This window comes from Chiloscyllium plagiosum, chromosome 7, assembly GCF_004010195.1.
Source record: "Chiloscyllium plagiosum isolate BGI_BamShark_2017 chromosome 7, ASM401019v2, whole genome shotgun sequence".
In the NCBI taxonomy this organism is placed as follows: domain Eukaryota; kingdom Metazoa; phylum Chordata; class Chondrichthyes; order Orectolobiformes; family Hemiscylliidae; genus Chiloscyllium; species Chiloscyllium plagiosum.
This window is the reverse complement of record NC_057716.1, coordinates 64,727,157-64,751,489: the sequence shown is the minus strand read 5'-3', so window position 1 is coordinate 64,751,489 and position 24,333 is coordinate 64,727,157. Positions and strand designations below refer to the sequence as shown.

Sequence of the window (24,333 nt, the reverse complement as noted above, 5' to 3'; positions counted from 1 at the left end):
TAATATGAAGTTATCCACTTTGGTATGAAAGCAAAAATGCAGAAAATATTTTACACGTTCAAGGATTGCAAGAACAAGGAAGGCAAGAACAAAGAAAAATACAGCACAGGAACATGCCCTTCGACCCTCCAAGCTTATGCCAATCCAGATCCCCTATCTAAACCTGTCACCTATTTTCTAAGGATATGTATCCCTTTGCTTCCTGACCATTCACGTATCTGTTTAAATATATTTTAAATGACGCTATCGTTCCCACCCCTGCCACTTCTGCTAGCAACGCGTTCCAAGTATACACCACTCTCTGCATGAAGAACTTTTCACGCATATCGCCCCTAAATCCTTCCCCCCTCACTTGGAGCTTGCGACCCCTCGTAATTGAGTCCTCCACTCAAAAAGCATCTTGCTATCCACCCTGTCTACACCTCTCATGATTTTGTAGGCCTCAATCAGGTCCCTCCTCAACCTCCATCTTTCCGATGAAAATAATCCTAATCTACTCAACCTCTCCTCATAGCTAGTGCCCTCCATACCAGGCAACATACATCCTGGTGTACCTCCGCTGCACCCTCTCCAAAGCATCCACATCCTTTTGGTAATGTGGCGACCAGCACTGTATGCAGTATTCCAAATGTGATCGAAACAAAATCTTAACACAACTGCAACATGACCTGCGAACTCTTGTACTTACTACCCCGTCCGATGAAGGAAAGCATGCTGTATGCCTTCTTGACCTGACCTGTGTTGCCACCTTCAAGGAACAATGGATCTGAACACCCAGATCTCTTTGTACATCAATTTTTCCAAGGATTTTTCCATTTACTGTGTAGTTTGCTCTTGAATTGGATCTTCCAAAATGCATCACCGCGTATGTATCCGAATTGAACTCCATCTACCATTTCTCTGCCCAACTCTCCAATCTATATTCTGCTGCGTTCTATGACAATCTCCTTCACTATCTGCTACTCCACCAATCTTTGTCATCTGCAAATTTGTAATGAGACAACCAACACCTTCTTCCAAATCATTTACATTTATAACAAACAACAGTGGTGCCAGGATGGATCTCTGTGGAACACCACTGGTCACAGGTCTCGATTTTGAGAAGCTCCCTTCCACTACTACTCTTTATCCTGTTTCCCAACCAGTTCTCTATCCATCTGGCTAGAACATCCTGGACCCCAGCGACTTCACCTTCTCCATCAGTCTACCATGGGGAACCTTATCAAATACCTTACTAAAGTCTATGTACATGACTGCATCCTTTCCCCCAATCAATCAACTTTGTCACCTCTTCAAAAGAATTCTATTAGGATTGTAAGACATGACCTTCCCTGCACAAAACCATGCTGTCCATCACTGGTCATCCCATTTACTCCCAAATGGGAATATATCCTATCTCTCAGTATATTCTCCAGCAGTTTCCCTACCATTGACGTCAGGCTCACAGGTCTGTAATAACTTGAATTATCCCTGCTACCCTTCTTAAACAAGGGGACAGCATTAGCAATTCTTCAGTCTTCTGGGACCTCCTCTGAGTTCAAGGATGTTGCAAAGATATCTGTTAAAGCCCCAGCTATTTCCTCTCTCGCTTCCCTCAGTCACCTGAGACGATCCCATCCAGACCTGGGGACTATTCCACTTTAATACCTTTTAGAATACCAAACACCTCCTCCCTCCTTATGGCTGACTTGACCTAGAGTAATTAAAGATCTATGCCTAACCTCAACATCCACCATGCCCCTCTCCTCAGTGAATACCGATGCAAAGTCCTCATTAAGAATCTCACCCATTTTCTCTGACTCCACGCATAATTTTCCTCTTCTGTCCTTGAGTGGGCCAACCCTTTCCTTAGTTACCCTCTTGCTCCTTATATATGAATAAAAGGCTTTGGGGTTTTCCTTAACCCTGCTCGCTAAGGATATCTCATAACCCCTTTTAGCCCTCTTAGTTCCTCGTTTCAGATTCGTCATAATTCTCGATATTCTTCCAAAGCTTCGTCTGTCTTCAGTCACCTAGACCTTATGTACATATCATTCTTTCTCTTAGCTAGTCTCACATTTTCACCTGTCAACCATGGTTCCTTAATCTTGCCATTTCTATCCCTCATTTTCATAGGAACATATCTCTCCTGCACTCTAATCAACCTCTCGTTACAAGCCTTCCACATATCGAATGTGGATTTCCTGTCAAACAGGTGCTCCCAATCTACATTCCCCAGCTCCTGAAGTTTGCTATAGTTAGCCTTCCCCAATTTAGCACTCTTCCTTTAGGACCACTCTCGTCTTTGACCATAAGTCTTCTAAAACTTATGGAATTGTGATCACTATTCCCAAAGTAATCCCCTACTGAAACATTAACCATCTGGCCGGGCTCATTTCCCAACACCAGGTCCAGTATGGCCCCTTCCTGAGTTGGACTATTTACACACTGCTCGAGAAAACCTTCCTGGATGCTTACTAAATTTTGTTCTATCCAGACCTCTAACACTAGGCAAATCCCAATCAATGCTGGGAAAATTTAAATCTCCTATCACCACCACCCTGTTGCTCCTACATCTTTCTATGATCAAATGATTTACGTATTTATATTTCCATGGAGGTGTTAATGTGCAAAGGGGTCATGGTGTCCTGTTCATGAGTCACTAAAAGTTGGCATGTAGCTGCAGTGAGCAGCTGGGGAAACAAATTGCACATTGTTAAATATCACACAACACCAGGTTATAAGTCCAACAGGTTTAATTGGAACCTGATGAAGGAGCAGCGCTCTGAAAGCTAATGCAAAGTGATTTTTAACTTTGTACACCCCAGTCCTACACCGGCATTTCTAAATCAAATTGGTCTGTATTGCTGGAGAATTTTAATATATGAGTAATGACATAGCAGTTGTAACAAACATTGATGAGACCACACCTGGAGTAGTGTCCCCAGTTTTGGTCTCTTACCAAATACAGGATAACGTCATAGAGGGAATGCAACTTACCAGACTGATGGCATTGTCTATTGAGGAGATATTGAGGAGGCTTTTACTATAAAATCAAAAATCAGCAGATATGTTCATACACTCAGGCATATTGAGAAACTCCTCTAGGGCACTTGATCTCAAACCTTACAGCTATCCTGGACCTCAAGAACCCAATTGGGGGACATTGTATGTCTATGTTGTCTTTAAGAGACTTCCTTATGTCAGAAGGCTGTGGAAACTCAAATGATAAGAGTATGTTTGAGATAGAAATTGATCGAAGTTTATAAATTAAAAACATCAAGGGATATAGTAATAGTTGGGAAAATGTTGCTGACATAGCAGATCAGTAATGATCTAGTTGAATGGACAGAAGGCTTGGGGGTCCAAAGGGCTCATTCTTGTTCCAATTTCCTGAATTCATAACATGGATTGGGTAACTCATAACTATCTAACATAGGAACATGAGTGGCTTAGGAATCTATTTTGCTCATCAAATGTGCGCCGGCTCGATGCAAAAGAAATGCTCTGAGCTCATTCCCCTGCTTTTTCCTCATTGCCCTTTAATTTCAAGGTGGAAAAAAAATTATGATCTATGTCTCTTTTGAAAGCCAAAATTGTTCCTGGTGTCAAAGCTGGATTGATTCAGGGAGTCTCTGATGTTCCATCTATTCAATATAATGTACAGTATCCAGAATCTTTAAATGTTATGGCTGCGGAACTTGACATATAGTGAACTTCAGCATATTCTGCAACAGATTGGAGTCTATAATTTTCCATTGTCTAGATTTCAGTAGAAAGTTTTAGGGCTTCAACATGGATATGCGACAGAAATTTTCCATTGCACATGACTCAGTATTCTACCCCTTTGTTGGCACACACTTCTATAATCCAAATTTATGGGTGGAATCTTGTGCTCAGAGGTGGCAAGTGTGGTCAGGTGGCCAGGAGGAGAAATGGCCACAAGACTGGTTGAGAGCTACAATAAAGTATGCTGGGAACTTTGGTCAAGCTAGATAAAAGTCTGACCTCAGTTACAACTGGAGCCAGGACATGTTGGGACTTGTCCTATAAGCTGTGACATGCAGTTTCCTGTGTTGACCAAATAAGGGAGGTGTCATAGCAGCCCACGAGACATACAGGCACTGTAATACCTTATATGGAGCTTGGTGTGTAGTTGTTTATGACTTGGTATAATCATGTGGGAGTTATTTACCAGTAACCTCCATTGGCTGAAATGGTACATCGTGATTAGGTTTGGTCAATTCATTGGCTGAGTGCCAAAGAAGTTTCTGGAAAATGAGCACACTTTGGGATAAAAGTTACTCACTGATTTTGCAGCAGTGAGTGCTTGAGACCAACATTTGAGGGGTACATGCCCTGAAGTCATCTCCAGAGAAACAAAGGACCATGAGGCAACAGAACACAAAGTTGGCTGCTCCCTCAAATCGGGTTAGTGTTTGTTTCAAGCCAAATTTACAGAATTAATTTTAGACTTAAATGTGAATTAAACTAAGGTAAAGTGAAGTTAAATGGAGTTAAAGCCGCAGTTAAGTTGGATGAAGTAAGAGGTAAATGTTGCAAAGAATGTCTGCTTTATATTGAGCATCGATACTTTGAGTTAAATAAAGAAGGCTTTGATGAATTAAAGTCTGAGTTGACTTCTCGTCTGTCACACAAGGGAGTAATACCTCAGTAAAAGGTTTGACAACTCCTCTTGGATAAGACAAGGTAGGAGGTGGGAAGGACATGTAGTGAGATGGAATGCTAGCAGATTTGATCCCCAATACCTTCCTATCTCCACTAGAATTCAGTTCTAGACACTAAGACCTATGATCAAGTTTTTCATCTTGCAGCCATTTGAGACCCGCGAACCACTAATTAAGGACCACTAAAGACCTTTTCTGGCTGGTGGGATTAACGAGTCTCCTGAAATGCATTCCTGGAAGCAAAAAGATTACGGACTAATTCCTAAATTGTTCCTAATTCAACAGAGGGCTCAGTCATCGGGCTCGGGATGTCTCCTAAGAAATCCCTTCTTTCTGTGTCCCTGACCCTTATATACCCACGCCACTCCCACTCCATTAGATACTTCTATCCCAATCATTCCTCTCAGATGTACATACATTATTTATCTTGCTCCTCTGGAAGCAGTCAAAGTATCCTCCATGGTGCTGTTGCGTGCAACAACTACATCTGATGACTGGTGGTTCCTAAAGGGTGGCACTTCTAACCCAGTCACTAATTCCACAGGAATGCTGGCATGTCGTCAGAACTGCCCAACTGCCACAAGGATTGGCATAGACAAAATAATACAGCAGATGCTGAAATCCAAAGTAGACAGGCAGGAGGCTGGAAGAAAACAAAGCCAGGCAGCATCTGGAGGTGGAGAAGTCAATGTTTTATGTATAATCCTTCAAATGGTTCTAGCTAAAATGCTGACTTCTCTACCTCCAGAAGGTTTGGCAGGCATTCCCTGAAAGAGACAGCCCAGGTCTCTCGCCAGCTCTCAATCTGGCAGGGCCCTGTCACCCTGGGCTTAGGTGCAATTTCCACATTCATATAGTAAAATTCTTTAATCTAATGTGAATATTTTTAATTTCAGCAAATGCACAGATTTAACTGATATCACTCAACAAATAGAGAAATACAGCAATACTGAAGAATTCAATTTATTTCCAACTGTTGCTTGCAGTAACATTCGGAAATTATTTTATACATGGTGCATTGAGTGACTGCAAACAGTTGTACTGTATAGTTAGACATAATTTGTTAGATTTTTGTAGTTTAGATAGGTTAAGTGCTGCTGTCATCCTCACTGATACTGCCAGGACAGATTTGAGTGGCATGGTTTTCCTTCTGGGGTCAGGAGTCTGACATTGGGAGCATTTCAGAGTCACGGCTGTCCCAGTGCTGATTTTAATGGAGGTGAACTGTTGATGATGTGACCAATTAATGCAGATGGAAATGAGTAAATGTCTGCTAATCATGGTGTTGATTTAAACACACCATAGAATCCAAGTAAAACATTCACGCCACACAAATGCCAGACAATGTCTACCTTCAATAAGAGACAATCTAACCACTGTCCCAAGGCAATCAATCCAGAGGGAAGACTGGTTTGTCTTCTGAGGCAAGTTTGAACAGTGGGGAAAAAAGCAGTATATTTCGAAGTCAGAGAGGTAGTGGTGTTCCCATGTTTCTGCTGCCCTTGTCTTTGAGACAGAAGTGGTCAGAGTTTTAAAAGGTGCTGTATGAGGATCTTGGCAAATTTCTACACTGCATTTTATAGATAGTACACAGTTCCTAATCAGCATCAGTGTGGTGACAATCAAGTGAGCTGCTTTGTTTGGATGTTGCTTCTGGAGTGTTGTTGAAGCTGTACCTACCTATGTAATTGGGGAATATTCAATCACACTTCTGATGTGTACCTTGTACATGTTGGACAGCTTTGGGGAGTCAGCAGGTGAGTTTCTGTTACAGTATTCCAGGCCTCAGACATACTCTTGTAGCCCATGTATTTATGTGTCGAATCCAGCTGAGGTGCTGTGCATCTCTATGACTCCATAATGATAACCTCCAGGATGTTAATAGTGATGATTTAGTTAAGTGACGGTAACACAGAATATATTCACAAAAGGCTGTCAATGGACTTTTAAGAAAAGAACAAAAATTTATTACATGAAAGAAAAATACAAACTCTATTCCTACTAACTATTGGAACAATCTTATTATAATCACCATTTGGAGATGCCGGTGTTGGACTGTGGTATACAAAGTTAAAAATCACAACACCACATTATAGTCCAACAGGTTTAATTGGAAGCATTAGCTTTCGGAGCATCGCTCCTTCATCAGGTGGTTCATTATAATCACCAGAAATAAAAATTCATCATTATTCCAGTAATACTCTTAAACACTCAAATTTGAATAAAGCTGGCAAGCTGCAATTCAGACCTGCACATTCACTAGATGACATTTTCTTTGTTGGGGGTTAGTTTAGCTCAGTTGGTTTACAATATAGATTAATACCAACACCATGGGTTCAATTCTCATTAAGGATTCTCCTTCTCAACTCTCCCCTAACCTGACACATGGTGACCTGCAGGTTAAACCACGAATAGTTTCTCTCAAATGGGAGAGCAGTTCTGAAGTGACTTTACTTTTATTTTCTTTAGTTAATGTCTCTTCCTGTGAGTCTTAAACTGCTAACTCAGCTCAACATTACTTAATGTGGTTGCCCTAACATCATGTCTTCAAAACACTTGTAGGATAATTTCTCTTCTTGACACTTTCATAATGTTCTGTTTCTAAGGCTAAGGCTTTCTTCTGACTTCCAAATACCACCGGATTTCCCTTCAGTCCAAACAGTTTGGAGATATCTGCTGTTGTGGGTCTCCTACCTGTGCACGAACCTGCTCCCAGGTTCCTTTTCTCTCTCTTTCTGGTGGTTGAGTAACTTAAGTCTCTAAATATTTGAGCAATTATCTCACAAGGTGGCTTGCTCATCATTTAGCTGAAATCACATTGCTTCTTCTAAAATGTTGTTTTGCACATAAAAGTTTAAAATGTAATTTTTAACAAGTCCGATCTTTACATAACTAAAACTATTCATTTTCCCTCCAATTTAGAACACAAGTTCTCAAACATTACCTACATTATGAACACAAACATTAAATTACTTATGATGCAATTATTAAAAAGAACCAAGAACATATAATACTTCCAACAGAATGCAAACATGTACAGCAGAAAAGCCACATTTTAACAAATGAACTACACTTTGTCAATCAATTGTTATCAACAATCACACACAAGGAATACACTATTTTCGCATAAGGTTCACCATTCCAAGCATTGATTTCTTCAACAGCTGCTCTCATTCCCTGACTGCAGTAACGTCTTTTCTGCCTGCTTAATTCTCTAGGAACAAGCACTTCCCACATCCTTTCTTCATTTCTCAAGTGCATTCACGCACATCCTTCATGTGGACAAATATAACTCGAACTTCACACCTGCCCACAATGACAAAAGAAAACAGGCAATCAAATTGGTTAGACTAAATTTCATGAACAGGCAAACACAGTGAACTGGATACTAGATTCTGCAATAGTTTTGAGCCCTGGCACCATCCCAACGAAGAGTAGAAGAGATTTGCTCCAGAACTAGCCATGAATTTATTCAAGCTGTTGCAATACAATTGTTATCTGCATTTGTCTGAAAATGTGAAAAATTACCCAGATGCGTATAATCCAAAGAAAATTCATCTTCAATAAAGGGAAATCAAATCCTTGTTCCTTAATATTCAATGGCATTACCATTGCTGAATACCCCATTACCAACATCCTAGGGATTACCATTAACCAGAAATCAAATTGGACAAGTCATATAAACACCTTGGCTATAAGAACAGGTCAAGGCATAAGAATTCTGCAGCAAGTAGCACATCTAACTCCTCAGAGCCTATTCATCGTCTACAACACACAAATCTGGTGTGTGATTGAATTCTCCCCACTTGCCTGGGTGAGTGTGGTGCCAATAACAATCAAGATGCTTGACATGAATCAGGACAAAACAGCCTGCATGATTGGTACTCCATCCACCAACATAAGCATTCACTCCATCTCCCAGCAAGACAGCAACACCAGGTAAAATATAGACAAAATAGTAATACAAGACTCCTTTAAGCATTTAAATGAATAATCCCTACTACAAGCCACACCCCATTCTGGCTTGGAATAAGATCAACATTCCTTTACTGTTACTGATTCAAAATTTCCAAACTCCCTTCCCAAAAACACAGCGGATGTACCAGATTGGGATGGGCAGTAGATCCTGGCAATATCCTCATCTCATGAAAGAATAAAATTAACAACTGCATATGAACCAAATGTATTATCTCAGCAGATTGTGTCAGCTGAGAAATGATGTCACTCATTCCTGAAGAAGGGCTTATGCCCGAAACGTCAATTCTCCTGCTCCTCGGATGTTGCCTGGCCTGCTGCACTTTTCCAGCACCACACTTTTCACATGAGAAATGATGTCACTCACTACAGATTTCCAAGTGTTTCTCACAATGCTGTAGTGATTTTGATGGGATGGTTTCACAGTTCTTACATTAACCTCACTCTGGCAGTAGCTAAAGGGGACCTCTAGCAGGCTAAGGTGGCAACCATATTGAAGAATTCTCAGTAAACCACAAAATTATAAGTTGGCTTTATCATTATTTCATCTTGTGCAAAATTATTTTGAAAAAATGAAAGATTTAGACATTCACTTGGGCTTAAGATTCAAGTTAAAATGCCAATTTGAGTTTTTAATTACAAATAATTTGTAATTTTTGACACAGAAAACAAAAGCACTATATTACAGAAAAAAATATAAACTAGCTAAACAGTAAGAACTTGCTCAGTGGTGATTAGGTGTTAGTAGGCTATTAAAGACTGAGTGTGGAATCTTATAATGGCCTGAATGACATGGGCGATGGTGAGAAATATGGCCGAATCGAGTAAGAAGCCAGGAACAACTGGAGCAACGCACTGCATCTTTTAAGCAGATTCTGGGCATCAAGGTGAAATTTTCCACAGGGAGCAGTGAATTGCCTATCAAGGGAGATTGTCGTTTAGTAATGAACTTACTAACTGGACATTTTCCTCATTCTTTCACCCACAGTTAGCAAACTAAAGATGGCAAAAATCTCAACATAGAGGTCAAAGCAGGTACCTGATGACTGCAGCTTACCACAAAGGACCTCCATGTTGGATATTGGACACAAATATCACTGGGCATAAATGGGCACTGCTGCATATAGCCCAGTTCCATGGGCATTAGCATCTGATAGGTGCCAGACTTCAGAAATGCTCACAGTACACATCCAATGTACTTACCGTAATGCTTCTGTACTCCATTGCTGTACTTTGGACTGCACAAGCAACTATAATTGTAATGCTGCAACAAGGACACTATGCACTCAGGGATACGTACCCAGCTCTGAAACTGGAGCAAGCTGCTACATTGTTCACTGGCTGACATAGGCTCAACGAATGAGCACTATTTATTGCTCACAACATCCACGTCTTGTCATTGCTTTGCACCTTGCCTCTTACCACAAAAAGTGGCAGTGAGAGCAGGTCAGAAGCTAAGAACATTATGACAAAAGCCGACCTACCATCTTCAATGCACAAGTCAGGAGTGTGATGGAATGCTCCCCATTTGCCTGGATGGGTGCAGCTTCAACAACATTCAAGAAGTTGACACCATTGACACCATTGTGGGCGGCACGGTGGCACAGTGGTTAGCACTGCTGCCTCACAGCGCCAGAGACCCGGGTTCAATTCCCGCCTCAGGCGACTGACTGTGTGGAGTTTGCACATTCTCCCCGTGTCTGCGTGGGTTTCCTCCGTGTGCTCCGGTTTCCTCCCACAGTCACAAAGATGTGCAGGTCAGGTGAATTGGCCATGCTAAATTGCCCGTAGTGTTAGGTAAGGGGTAGATGTAGGGGTATGGGTGGGTTGCGCTTCGGCGGGGCGGTGTGGACTTGTTGGGCCGAAGGGCCTGTTTCCACACTAAGTAATCTAATCTAATCTAATCTAATCTAATCAATCAAAAAAAAAATTCAGGACAAAGCAGCCTGCTTGATTGGCACTACATCCACAAACATCCATTCCCTCCACAACAGACGCTCAGTAGCAACAGTGTGTACAATCAACAAAATACACTGCATAAATTCACCAAAGATCCTTAGGCAGCATTTTGCAAACCTATGACCACTTCTATCTCAAAGGATAAGGACAGCAGATATTTGGAAACACTACCACCTGCAAGCTCCCCCCAAGTCACTCACCATGCTGACTTGGAAAGGTATCATTCTTTTACTGTTGCTTGGTCAAAATTCTGCAATTCCCTCCCAATGGGCACAGTGGGTCAACCCATAGCATGTGGACAACTGGAGTTCAAGGCGGCAGCTCACCACCACCTATTCAAGGGCTACCAGGAATTGGCAATAGATGCTGGCAAGCCAATGATGCCCACATCCACAAGTGATTTAAAAAAAAACAGAATTTTCTCAATCCTGAACTTAAATGCCTGCCTAAAATATATAATCATGCTTGAAACAGGAATTGAATCCACATGTTTGAACATGTTGCTAAATCACATGGCAAAAATCTCGATATTTAGAGTTCCGATTTAAGCTCTGTCCTAGAATCGGAAATTCAGAATTAGCATCCAGTGATTTGTTGCAGTCAGCAACTAGGCTTTTTCTTGCCTGAACCCTTCAAATTAGTTAGCTATAAAGCACCTCACAACTCCTAAATGAACCACATCGTTCTCCTGCTCCCCATGTTCTAGCTCCTATTAGAGCACCATGTAAAATAATTCATTAATCTATAATAGTGTGCAAAACCTTTTTCTAAGGTAGTAAAACCACAATGGCTTGTGAAATATTAGTTTTTAAGCAATTAGTTCCATGATAGCTGGTGTTACTGTAATGTTAGGTGACAGGGAATATCATATCTGATCTTTAGGGTATGGTCAAACTGGACAGTCACCACAGCTAACAAAATCATACCCATGTTCAAAGATATGATATCCAAAACAAATTTCTTTGGAGAAACTTCTCTTTAAGGAAAATCTTACTGCAAGAGTTAAGACAAAATTTCCTGAAATGTAATTGATTTTTACCAAAAATGAAACCCGTTGGGGCTAACTGAAAAAAGTTATGGCATTTACTTTTTTTGAATTTGGTGATTTGCTGTATTAGAAAATTGAGCAACTTACAACATTAATTCATTATGTCAAAACTAAACTGCACAAATTGCATCAGGTTTTTCATACCATTCTGCGTAATTTGTTTCTATGCTGTTAACCAATCCAGAAAAATCTTTAGGTCCACATATTTGTGACAAATTGTCAGTGTGGCATTTTGCCCAACATTAGAATATTACCTTCTTTGGCTTTTTTAAACCCACAATAGACATTTACATCACAATATTTATTATTCACAGAACAAATTTTCTTCTCTGTATCAGTGTTGCAGGTTTATCGATATCAGCCATGTTTTCTTCTGAGTCTACACCAGTGCATCAATGCCCAATTCCAAAGCACAGTTTTCCAGTTCTCACAGTTTATAAACAGCTTCCAATTTTCTTTAATGATCAAAATAATTGGTTACTGAAGATTTGTTTTCTGATACAATAGCGTCATATTGCAATGTGATGTCAGTGAATGCCTTGTAAGGCAAATACATTCCTATGATTCTTATTACAATAGTATATCTCCCAATGTGACTCTATTTGAAGTCTACCATAGTATCCATGTCAGTTCAGATGGATCCCAGGTGATTTATTCGAAGTTTTGAAGTTGTTTTAGATTAGATTCCCTACTGTATGGAAACAGTCCTTTGGCCCAACAAGTCCACACCGACCCTCCGAAGACTAACTCACCCAGACCCATTTCCTTCTGTCTAATGCACCTAACGTTATGGGCAATTTAGCATGGCCAATTCATCTGACCTGCACATCTTTGGACTGTGGGTGGAAACCGGAACACCCGAAGGAAACCCACACAGGGAGAATGTGCAAACTCCATACAGTCACCCAAGGCTGGTATTGAACCTGGGTCCCTGGTGCTGTGAGGCAGCAGTGCTAACCACCGAGCCACTGTGCCACCCCAAGGAAATCAAAACTTGGCTGTAGTGAAATAATTACAAAGCAAATCAAGTAATGTCACAATAGGAAGACTTAAATCTGCGGTTGTAACAAAATGAAATATTGACAGACTTCCTGTCTTTTTAAAAAGATATATACGTTTATGGTCTCAGTGCATTGCTGGCTAGACCAACAGACATTGCATATCCCTAATTGTCCAAAGATAGTTCAGAGTCAAATAAATTATTGCTGTGGGTTTGTACCAAGTTAGGATGGCTTATTTTCTTTCCTAAAGGATTTATTGTGAACTATAATGATTTTTTTTTCACAACAATCAGCAGTAGTTACATGGTTGCTGAGCATACCTTTTTATTTGAGATTTTTATTGAATTCAACTTCCACCATCAGCCATGGTGGGATTCAAATCATGTAAACAAAACATTAGTTTGGGTGTTCTGGATTACTACTGCAGTGGCATAACCACTATGCTACTGATTCCCCTACGTTATACATGACATATACAGTAAATCAAGTTTTGAAAATAAGTTTCAGATATCACAACTGGCAATACTAAGTGCTGAATAAGGTAATAGAATTCTCAAACTTTAAATAAAGTAATAACTTGGTCATCATTTATTGCTTTTAGTGCATTTGCATTGCAATGCAATATTGATTTCACAAAGCAAATACAAAATCTATTAGATTGATATAAAAGTTAGGAATTATTGAATGTTTGTGGCGACAATTTAATTTAATAAAGTAATAATTAACTGGCTCCAAAGTACACAGTAATATATGTCTTTTTTCAGTAAAGTTCACAAACATGAGAAAAATGGAATTTATACAATTATAAATTCGATATTTTAAAAATCAAGAAATATATTAAATGATACATGAAAATGTTTTGGTACGCTGGAGTCACTCATTTTACATAATTATCATGTGCAACATTAATATTATGGTGTGTGTCTTTTCCAAAATCAAACATTCACAATACATAGTATTAATTCCTTCAATATTTCACATCCCTTATTCCCACTGCTTTCATCTAATTCAGGCAAAGGCACGCTAAACTGATCTGCTCTTGGCAATAAAAATGATTTCTACAATCAAATCTTGTACATTTAATCAGAATCATGTTTAATGTAAACTTTAAAAATGTAAAACATTGTTTGGCAGTTTATTCTAAAATTTCCAGGTGATAGTCTTATTTAAATATTGAAAATACTGTGCTGAGATTATGATGATCCCAGATAGGACCAGAAAATTACAATTACAATACGGCTTTGGGACTCTATGACACTACGAATGATAACTTCCTTTTGTTCAAAGTAGATAACATGGGAAATTCCAGATAGTTAGGAAGTGAAGAAAGGCACAATATTTTGGTGTTGAACAAACAAAATAATAACTTTACAATACAAAATTAGAATGGCAAAACAATCTACAAAAATATTTTAACATCTAGATTAGTTTGAGGTAAATATGTGGAAAAAACAAACATGGTCAAACACCCCACAGCACACATGAATAGCAAATGTTATGAAGAACAGATTACATGGATTTCTCAGCATCCCCAGATGTGTTAATGACACTAGAGATCACCTAATCTTTTTAAAAGCTTTGTCTCCCTCACATGGGATTATAACTCTTTACCTATGAAGATCAAATACTATTCAGGTCCTGGTAATTTAATCCCTTCATCGAGACTGTGCTCCAATGGATTCATGAGACGATACTCCAACATGTTAAAGTTTCTGGTACACAGAGATGCATCACACTATATGTTCAATTGATAATGTTAAATACGTTTCTGGTGTAATACACAGCACATTCAAGATAATCTCATAAATTATGCTCTATAGCAGAATTGTACGTAATTCTGAAATTTGCAAGCATAGGCTGTTTGAGCCCAATCACCCCGCTGCTTAATGTGAAATGCCAAATGGACAAGTTGTTTGATAAGGACTGCCAGTCATTGGGAAATATGACCTACAAACTTGAAATGAAATTGAGACTAATGATTTAGCGAGCTTTGAGAAGATTTATAGCTCAGGTGAGGGTTCTGGATGTAGGCTTGCTCACTGAGTTGCAAGGTTCACTTCCACAGGTTTTGTCACCCTACATCTTCAGTGGGCCTCCGGGCAAAGCACTGTTGATAATTCCTGCTTTCTATTTATATGTTTAGCTTTCTTTGGGTTGGTGATGTCATTGCTTGTGGTGACATCACTTCCTGTGGCGATGTCATTTCATGTTCTTTTTCTTAGCGGGTGGTAGATGAGGTCTAATTCGATGTGTTTATTGACAGAGTTCCAGTTGGAATGCCATGCTTCTAGGAATTCTCGTGCGTGTCTCTGTTTGGCTTGCCCTAGGATGTGTTGTCCCAGTCGAAGTGGTGTCCTTCCTCATCGGTATGTAAGGATATTAGTGAGAGAGGGTCATGTCATTTTGTGGCTAGTTGATGTTCATGTATCCTGGTGGCTAGTTTTCTGCCTGTTGATCCAATGTAGTGTTTGTTACAGTCCTTGCACGGTACTTTGTAAATGACATTAGTTTTTCTTGTTGTCTGTATAAGGTCTTTCAAGTTCATTAGCTGCTGTTTCAATGTGTTGGTGGGTTTGTGGGCTACCAAGATGCCAAGGGGTCTGAGTACTCTGGCAGTTATTTCTGAGAGGTTTTTGATGTAGGGGAAGAGTGGCTAGGGTTTCTGGACGTGTTTTGTCTGGTTGATTGGGTTTGTTGTTGAGAAATCTGCGAACTGTGTTCATTGGGTACCCGTTCGCTTTGAACACACTGTATAGGTGATTTTCCTCTGCGCTACAGTGTGTGGTGGCTCATTGGAATAATGTTCTGATGCAGCTTCATTTGTGGAAGTTGGGGTGATTGCTTCTGTAGTTCAATATTTGGTCTGTGTGTGTTGCTTTCCTGTAGACACTGGTTTGAAGTTCCCCATTGGCTGTTTGTTCTACTGTGACATCTAGGAATGATAGTTTGTTTCTTGTTTTCCTCCTCTTTAGTGAATTTTATGCCAGTAAGGGTATTATCAATGGCCTTGAAGGTTGTCTTTAATTTGTTTTGTTTAGTGATGACACAGGTGTCATCCACGTAGCGGACCCAAAGTAGGGGTCGGATAGTTGGCACAGTTGTTTGTTTGAGTCTTTGCATTACTGCCTTTGCTAGGAATCCTGATATCGGAGATCCCATGGGTGTTCTGTTGGTTTGTCTGTAGGTTTTGTTGTTGAAGGTGAAGTGTGTGACAAGGCATACGTCCACTAGCTTGACGATACTGTCCCTGCTGATGAAGTTAGTTGTGTTTGGTGTATGTGTCTTTGGGTCTTCTAATAGTGTAGTCACTGTTTCCTTGGCCAGGTTAATGTTGATTGATGTAAACAGAACTGTTACATCAAAGGAGACCATTATTTCATCCTCTTCTATCTTACTGTCTTTGATGGACTTCAGGAACTTTTGGGTGGAGTGGATGGAATGGCGTGAGTCTTCTACTAAGTGTTTTAGTTGTTGGTGTAGCTCCTTGGCCAATCTGTAAGTTGGTGTTCCAGGCAGCGAGACTATGAGTCTGAGGGGGGCTCCTGGTTTGTGAATTTTGGGTAAACCATAGAAGCGTGGTGTGTTGGATCCATCTGGTTTCATTTTTGGAAGTCGGTTTTATTTATTTCTCCAGATTTTTGAAGTTTTTTTGAGTAGGGCTGTGATTCGGTTCTCTAGTTGTGGGGTCTGGTCTATCGTCACTTGTTGGTAAGTGTTTGTATCTGTAAGTAGTGCGTTTGCTTTTTCAATGTAGTCTTTTCGAATGACTGTCAAGCGTCCTTTGTCTGCAGGTAGGATAACACATTTTTTTAGTCTTTCCAGTGCTTTCCTTTCTTGTGTATCGAGTGTGTTTCCTTCCTTTTTTTCTACTTAATGTTAGCGCAACTACCTGTCTAATAGTTTGTTGGGTTTCTTCTGAGAGTTGGTTGTCTTTTAGTGTTGTTTCTAAAGCTGCTAAGAAATCTTTTTTGTTCACATCCTGGCAGTTGTAATTTAATCCTTTGACTAAGACGGCTTTTTCAGTGACTGTTAAGCTACATTGGATAAACAGGCAGAAAACTAGCCACCAGGATACATGAACATCAACTAGCCACAAAAACGACACAACCCTCTGTCACTAGTATCCTTACATACAGATGAGGAAGGACACCACTTCGACTGGGACAACACATCCATCCATCCTTGTACAAGCCAAACAGAGACACGCACAAGAATTCCTAGAAGCATAGCATTCCAACCGGAAGTCAATGAACAAACACATTGAGTTAGATCCCATCTACCACCCCCTGAGAAAAAGAACCGGAAATGACATCACCACAGGAAATGACATCACCAATCCAAAGAAAGCCAAACATATAAATAGAAAGCAGGAATTATCAACAGTGCTTCGCCCGGAGGCCCACTGAAGATATTACCTAGTAGGGTGACGAAACCTCTGGAAATGAACCTTCCAGCTCAGTGAGCAAACCTACATCCACTAAGACGTTTATCACACTACTCATTTGTGAAATAGGCAAGATGGGTTTTTGGCTTGATGGCAGAATCCTGTTAGTGGAGAAGACTACTTGTGTGTTTGATTCAAAGTAGCAGTGTGAATTGACCAGTTTCACTCATTAGGCGAAAGTGAGGACTGCAGATGCTGGAGATCAGACTCAAGATTAGAATGGTGTTGGAAAATCACAGCAGGTCAGGCAGTATCCGAGGAGCAGAAAAATTGACATTTTGGGCAGGTGCCCTTCATCAGGAATGAGTTTACCTTATTGTTAAAGTTTTTGAGGTACTTTCTGAATATTCTGAATTGTTGAACAAGATAACCTTCAAAACTGACACTTGTTTTAGATGTTCTGGCAATCATTAAAGTCAAGCATTTTAATTACCTTATCTTCCAGACTGTAAACCTCTTAAGCGAACATGAATGAACTTAAGTGCACTAGACTTCAAGATGCTTCAGTAGGAGTTATCTAATTTATTACTGTTAAACTGTCATTCTTAAACCTAAAAGTTAAATTTGAACACATGAACTATAAATTAGATATTCACAAAATGTTCAAATTCAAATATGGCCAATTTAAACAGTAATAGGTTAGTCTGTACAAAATATTAATTCTCATTCATTTTCTCACTCGTAGAGTTACAATAATTCTGTAATGTTAAGTAATTCAAACAAAGATTTACAATTGTTTAAGGGAAGTCATATGCATTTATTGATATAAATATGAATAGTCATCAATTTGGTCCCCAGAGTTTTGTAGAATGAGGGCATTATAATTGATCCGAGCATTCCAGCGTTAGAAATAAAATCTTCATGCAGTATTTCTGTTCCTGCCCTACACTGGAAGTGTTATTTGATTAGTGGATGAGGGTAGAATTAAGCACACACAAACCATATTTGACAAATATTATTAAGATCACAAATGAACATGTCTAAAAGCATCCTAAATAATTACAGAAGCAGAGTACAGCAAGGAATCAATCCTTTCCGAAGAGGAGGAAACAGAAAACAATTAGCAGTCTCTACTTCTTTAATAATCGATTGGGATCCATCGAGAACCGAGGACATTTTGCAGATTACAATTGATGCATCCAACCAGTGTCCTATTTTAACAATGCAATATGTAACACTCGAAGTCTGGAAAACCTGTCAGCCTTTAGAGTCAGACATTTCCTAGATACTTTTTTGTTTAGAACTAGCTTTCTAATTTTTAAATATATATTACCAATTTTTAAATATAAATTGCTGGCTTGACCAGTATTTATTGCCCATTCTTAACTGTTCTCAAGTGGTTGTGAGCTGCCTTCCTGAATCACAGAAGTCCATTTGCACAAGTACCCCCCCACTGCTGTTAGCGAGGGACTTCTTGGATTTTGAACAAGCAGCACTCAATGAACAGCGATACATCTCCAAGTCGGTATGGTGAGGGGCTTGGACATAAACTTGCAGATAGTAATGCCTCCATAAATCTGATGTCTTTGTCCTTACAGATGGGTGTGGTTGTGGATTTGGAAGGTGCTGAGTAAGGGGCCTTGGTGAATTTCTGCTGTGTATCTTGTAGATGGTACTCACTGTTGTTATTGTTCCTTTGTGGTGGAGGGAGTGAATATTTGTGGATGAAATGCCAATCAAGCTTTTTGCATTGTCCTGGATGGTATCAAGCTTCTGGAATATTGTTAGAACTGCAACCATTCAGCCATGTGGGGAGCATTCCACCACAGTTCTGATTAGTACCTTGTAGATAGTGGACAATCTTTGGGGAATTGACAGGTGAGTTACTCATAGCAGAATTCCTAGCCTCTGGCCTGCTTTTGTTGTCACAGAATTTACATGGCTAGTCCAGTTAACTTTCCAGTCAATGGTAGCCTCCAAGAAATTGATGGTGGGGGATTAAATGATGGCAATGGAATTTAATGTCAAGGTGTGGTGATTAGATTCTCTCTTGTTGGAGATAGTCATTGCCTGACACTTGCATGTTACTTATACTTGTCAGCCCAAGCCTGGATATTGTCCAGGTCTTACTGCATTTGGAGATGGACTGCTTCAGCCTCGGAGGAGTTGCAAATGATGCTGAACATATGTTCACTGATGACTGAACACTCAATCTGACCTTTTAATGGAGATGTGTGCCAGGTTGTGAGCCCAAACAGTGTAGAGTTTTCCTCAATTCCCACTAACTTTAGGTTCTGAGAAAGAGTTATGCTGAACTCTGAGCACTGGCCCTCTCTCCACAGATGCTGTCAGAATTGCTGAGCTTCTCCAGCATTTTCTGTGTTTGCTTCTCATTAATTCTAGTCTTGCGAGGGCTCTTTAATGCTTCACACAGTCAAATGTGGTTATGATATCATTGAAAGTCACTCTTACCTTTGGAATTCAGCTCTTTTGTCCATATTTGAACCAAGGCTGTAACAAAGGCAAGAGCTAAGTGGCCCTGGTGGAACCAAGCTGATCATCAGTGAACAGGTTATTGCTAAGCAAATGCCTCTTGATTGCACTGTTGATGATACCTTCCATTATTTTACTGATGATCGATAGTAGATAGCAATTAGCTGGATTGGATTTGTTCAGATATGTGTGTATGGGACATTTCTGAACAACTTTCCACATTGTTGGGCAGTGTCGTAGCTGCACTGGAACTGCTTGGCTAGGGATGAAATAAGTTCTGAAGCATGTGAATTTGGTACTATGTCCAGAAACTTGTGATGGCAGAATCCAATGTCACCAGCTATCTCTCAATATCATGGTGAGTGAATCAAATTGGTTGTAAACTGCTATAGTGATAACAGGGATCTGTGGAGGAGGTTAAACATGATCATGATTGTTTAAGTTCTTCCTTTGCTTTTATCTCTACCAATTCTTTATTTTCTATTATGAATTCCATAGTGGGATTCTTAGCTACTTTAAGCTCCTAAAGCTTACTTAAGCTACTCATGTTTTTTCATACATATTTTAGGCATTTTATTTTGAAGCTGACAGACCCCATGACTTGAATGTCCCTGTGCTGACCTGGACACAAAACTTATGGCTTTTAGCTTGTTTTCTTACTGCTTACTCTCTTTAGAGCTAACTTGGAGGATGCCTTCCTCTGTCTGCTTTACAGAGCTTTATTAGCGCACCCTGACTTTAGCAGTAACTTGTAGGTTTGCAGCATTTGCAATTTTTCTTGCATTTTTAGCGCAGAGGGAAAGGTAGGCAGCTTGTGATGATGGGAAGCACTGAAAAGTGATCTATCAAACAGAGAACGGACATATTACTGTGTGGCATCGTGCTACATCAATGACACAGCTACAACATGTCAGGATACTATGAAACATCAGTCCAGGGGCTGGGCCAATTTTCCCTGCATGAGACAAAGTGCAGTACTGAGTGTCTGGAAGAGCATTTAGTAGTGAACAGGAATGTTGATGAGATATTCCCAGTAACAAGAATTCACAGTGAGCAGAAAGGGTTATGATTTTGGGCAGAAGAATGGAGTGAAAAACATTGAACAGACAATATGCACATGTCTCTGACAGCTGTAGTTCATGGGGCTTGATGAGAAGTGGCAGAGTGCCATGATGATGGTCAGAACATTGAAGTGCTATGGACATTTTTAGCCCTCAATTTCAAAACATGTTTTGTTTTAAGAAAGTGGACCTCTCCAGAGGCAAAAGCGACAGATGTAAAATATTTCTGTATGACTGATGGGATATAACACCTATATGTAAAAAATAAACATCAAGCAGAATGTGTACATGCATTTCAGCAGTCTCAAAATCCTGTCTATATCCCTTCCATTATTTACCACTTTGTAGGCACTTTACAAATTCTGCCTAGTTACGGACACCTCAAAAACAGAGGCCTAAAACCAGAAAAATGTCACCACTGCTCTTTGCTTTCTGTTTTTCACCTAGTTTTATATTTATAATGTCATTGCCCCTTAACTGCTATAGTTATTAATTTTGCTAATTGAACGATAATGTTACACTTTATCAAAAGACGCTTGGAAGTCAATATGTGCAACATCAACCCACCTCATCAAGGCCATCAGTCGTTGATCACTGCATTCACATGGAGGTGAAGTGGATTCCTGGACGCTACTGGATGTAGAAAAGTCAATTTAGTGTATAATATTTCCACATGCGCCCTGCATGGTTTCCTAGAATAGAGGAGCAGCCAAGGTGAGGACCCCAAGGCAGGCGGTCAGTATCACAGAGAACTGGAGGAGAAAGTGAGGTCTGCAGATGCTGGAGATCAAAGTTGAAACTTTATTGCTGGAACAGCACAGCAGGTCAGGCAGCATCCAGGGAACAGGAGATTCGACGTTTCGGGCACAGGCCCTTCTTCAGGAATGAGCAGAGAGTGTTCAGCAGGAGTACGTTTCGGGCACAGGCCCTTCTTCAGGAATGAGAACTGAGCAAGGGGAAGAGCCAATCAGCATCACCAAGCAGAGCAGGCGAGAAATGAATCTTGTGGCTGGCAGCCAGGGGCACAGCAAGATTTATAGGAGCTGACTAGAACTGGTTCTTGCACTACCTCAGAGGAAGGAGATGAATATCTGGTAAATGTTTAAGGTCTTTTCTGTACTTACATTTTGACAGTATACATGCCAGTGGTAAGATTAATAAAATGTATAAAAAGGCAACTAAAGCAAGTGAATAACACAACAGTAATGAAAACTCATTAAGGGTAAGAGCTCAAGTGCTGTGATATGGCTTCTGTATGTGGGAGTTATGGGATACCATTGTAATCTAAGGTAAACAGGAAGTATTTGAAGTTTGAGCAGCTTCAGCTCAGAGTTTGAGATGGAGGTTAAACTACAGACACTGTGGCACATTAGGGAGGCAAAAGGTTACCTGAATACTAGGAGATGGTCACATTACCTAGCAAATAAGAACACCCTCTCCTAAGTAATCAAGGTCAGGAGGGTGTGACTTTGAACAAGGCAGGTAAAGAGCCCTGAATGACAGAATTGGTGAGAATGTCAGCCTCAGCTGACTTGTCACTAGGTTTGAGGTTCTCTCAGTCTATCTTGATAAATGATGGCTGCAGGATAGCTGAGCAAACAACCATGGTACCATAGTACAGGAAACCTTTCAAATGTGGGGAGAAACAAGGAATGTAGTAGCATGAACTATGAACAGGATCAATACCGTTCTCTGCAGTCAAGAGGCAGAGGCCAGAGGGCTGTGTTGTCTGCTTAGTGTGGTGCAGGATATCTGCTCAGAGCTGCAAAAGAAATTGCTGTAGGAAGGAAGGATCCAGTGGCCAAGATCCATTTAGGGATCAACATGGATAAAACTAGGAAAGAGGTTCTGCACATAGTATGAGTTATGCTAGACACTAAATTTAAATAAAAGGAACAAAGATTATAATCTCTGGATTACCTAAACAGTGTGCAAATCAGCACAGTACAGAACATGTGAGGGGAACATGTGGTTCAAAACATCTTGCACGAGAAGCAGGCTCCAGTTTGTGCTCACTGATACCAGTATTGGGGAAAATGGAGGCCGTGTCACTGGGATAATCTACACTTGGACCTTGCTAGGATCAGCTTCTGTTATTACGGAACAAGTCAGATCTGTTAGAGTGATTGAGTCAGAGATTTACAGCACAGAACAAAAAAACTCCTTCAGCCCATTGCATCCGCATCAGTCAAAAACAACCATCTAACAGTTCTCATGTTGTACCTCATTGTATACATGCTGAAAATCAAGCCCCGATATTGCCAGAGTTACTACAGAAGTTAATGATTTTGAAATGGAAGCAGAATTTGCCAATTGATCTGTCTGTTAGAACTAGGTTAACAGAAAACACAAACCAGGTTTCTGTACCTTAACAAGAATGACTATTACAAATAAACAGAATCCAGCTACAGTTAAATAATTATGAACTGTCAGAATATAGTCCTACTTAAACTCTAACTCCCTTTTAAACTCCTCCGTAAACATACAGGTAGATAGGACAAAGAATAGACAGATCTGAGAGGCAAAATGGAAGACTAGGAAGTCAGTGCAGTGGTTCCTGATCACATAAATTACTGAGATGATTCTTGTGCTGTTTAGAGCACTCCTTCTTGATCTTCCGTCTCCAGATGCTTCCACGCATTATCTGGGGGCACAGAATGACTAGTTTACACTTAACACAGTTTTGTGACTTATTAATTAGAAGTTACAGCTTACAGCAACTGAGGCAGAGAAAAAAAATGGTTTTCTTCAGTGTTAAAATGTTTTTTTTTTTAACTGCAAAGAAAAGAGACAGATTCTGAGTCTATGGATATCTGATTGCTTCTCCCTATTCTGTTCTCACCTGCAAGCTGCTCAGCTATTTGGAAACCAAGCACATTGTTATTTGCAATAGAAGACTATTGTCAGTAACCACTGGTCACTAGTCCAGAGATCAATCAGTAACTTGCTGCTGGCTGAATCTCTATGTACACAGCCCTTAGCTCCAGCTCATTTACAAACCATCTACTACTGCTTGAACCAGCAACTGTTTGGACCGTATTTACAATGAATGTGAGGCTATATGCTTTCAAAAATTGCAATAATCTTTAGTATTTTAAAACAGTTCTTTTACAATTTCAGTGCTAATCAAAACTACAGAGAAACAAAAACAAAGTCTTCATAGACCCCTGACTGAAATTTGGCTTGATGGATCATATTTGGTTTGTTTTTTTTGAGTGCAATGGAACTGAGTTCCATTGAAACACATGCACACAATGCTGATCTGCTTTACACATTAAAATAAAAGTTTGTTACATCAAAAGAAAGAAACTAAAATAGAAGCAGCTTTTTACATATAACAAAATTTGAAAGATTACAAAACACAGGAAAAATACAATATCCCATTTCATTTTCGACAGTATCCTGCTGAGTACTCAAACACAAGAATTTGTTTCCTCTTTCACAGTTAGACTTGCCACAACTCTTTACTCTAGCGATGGAAAGGGATAGGTATATACCACAGCACAAGAGTTATAGCTTGGAGAATGGCAATTAAATGCAATTAGGCAAGATTTTGGATAGGGAAGGAAACTGCAGGGGATGGACACAAAATGTGGAGCTTGTTCAAGGACAGCTACTGAGGGTCTTTGTTAAGTATGTACCTGTTAAGCAGGGAGGAAATTGTCAAGCTTAGGAGCTGTGGTTTACTAACAAAGTTGAATCTCTTGTTGAGACAAAGAAGGAGGCTTATGTTAAGATAAGATGT

At 39.9% G+C, this 24,333-nt stretch overlaps 1 protein-coding gene across 5 annotated transcripts in view; it reads right to left on the bottom strand.

Moving 5' to 3' along the window:
* The window catches only part of b3galt1b (UDP-Gal:betaGlcNAc beta 1,3-galactosyltransferase, polypeptide 1b), a 160,704-nt gene that overhangs the window by 69,403 nt on the left and 66,968 nt on the right, over positions 1–24,333 (bottom strand). The window contains exon 2 of one of the 5 annotated variants that reach the window (XM_043693922.1): positions 21,156–21,221. The exons of 3 other annotated variants lie outside the window; for them this stretch is intronic. The gene's annotated coding sequence lies outside the window, so the exon portion shown is untranslated. Of the gene's footprint in view, positions 1–7,804; positions 7,974–21,155; positions 21,222–24,333 lie in introns of all 5 variants that reach the window. One more of the 5 variants, XM_043693920.1, reaches the window with a different exon arrangement.